Consider the following 852-nt stretch of genomic DNA (forward strand, 5'->3'; position numbering starts at 1 on the left):
GAAGTTTAGCCTTGGCGGTTGATAATTATTCTGATAACTATTTTCCAGCCTTTGGTTCATGTAGACAACATTCTCACGTTGTTCCATCGTTTGTTCAATGTGACAGTCTTTCATTAAGTGTGGTCCACCGCATTGCTCACAACTGATTCGTATTGCGTGAATATCTTTATTCATCTTTTCCATTCGTCTCTCGAAAGCATCTATTTTTGCGGAAACGGAATCAAATTTATGGCTAGAATCGGCTCTAGCCGCTTTAGATGAACGATATATATCTTTCTCTTGGTGCCACTCATGAGAGTGGGAGGCTGTGTTATCAATAATTTTGTAAGCTTCAGTTGCGGTTTTCTTCATAATGGAACCACCAGCTGTTATGTCGATGTCTTTTCTTGTAGCAACATTGACACCTTGGTAAAATATTTGTACTATTTGATAAGTGTCTAAACCATGTTGAGGACATCCTCTCAACATCCTTCCGAATCTTGTCCATGCCTCATATAATGTTTCATTTGGCTTTTGCGCGAACGTAACAATTTCTCCTTGAAGTCTCACGGCTTTAGATGCCGGAAAGAATCTTTGAAGAAATTTTTCAACTAAGACATCCCATGTGTCAATCGCCCCTTCAGGTAACGATTCTAACCAATCTTTGGCTTCTCCCTTTAAAGTCCAGGGAAATAACATGAGACAGATCTGCTCATCTTCCACTTCTCGGATTTTGAATAGTGTACAAATTCTTTTAAACGTACGAAGATGTTCGTTGGGATCTTCTTTTGGCGTACCACTATATTGGCACTGATTAGTTACCATATGTAGAATTTGTCCTTTGATTTCATAATCTGGAGCATTAACTTCTGG

General features: G+C 39.0%; 1 non-coding gene across 1 annotated transcript; it reads left to right on the forward strand.

Annotated features, from left to right (window-relative positions):
- Nucleotides 1-439: 439 nt before the first annotated feature.
- LOC139845896 (small nucleolar RNA R71) lies at nt 440-546 on the forward strand. Its single transcript, XR_011758649.1, has one exon. It is a non-coding gene; the product is annotated as a small nucleolar RNA R71 (small nucleolar RNA).
- Nucleotides 547-852: the final 306 nt, after the last annotated feature.

Source organism: Rutidosis leptorrhynchoides, chromosome 4 (assembly GCF_046630445.1).
Source record: "Rutidosis leptorrhynchoides isolate AG116_Rl617_1_P2 chromosome 4, CSIRO_AGI_Rlap_v1, whole genome shotgun sequence".
NCBI classification, from domain to species: domain Eukaryota; kingdom Viridiplantae; phylum Streptophyta; class Magnoliopsida; order Asterales; family Asteraceae; genus Rutidosis; species Rutidosis leptorrhynchoides.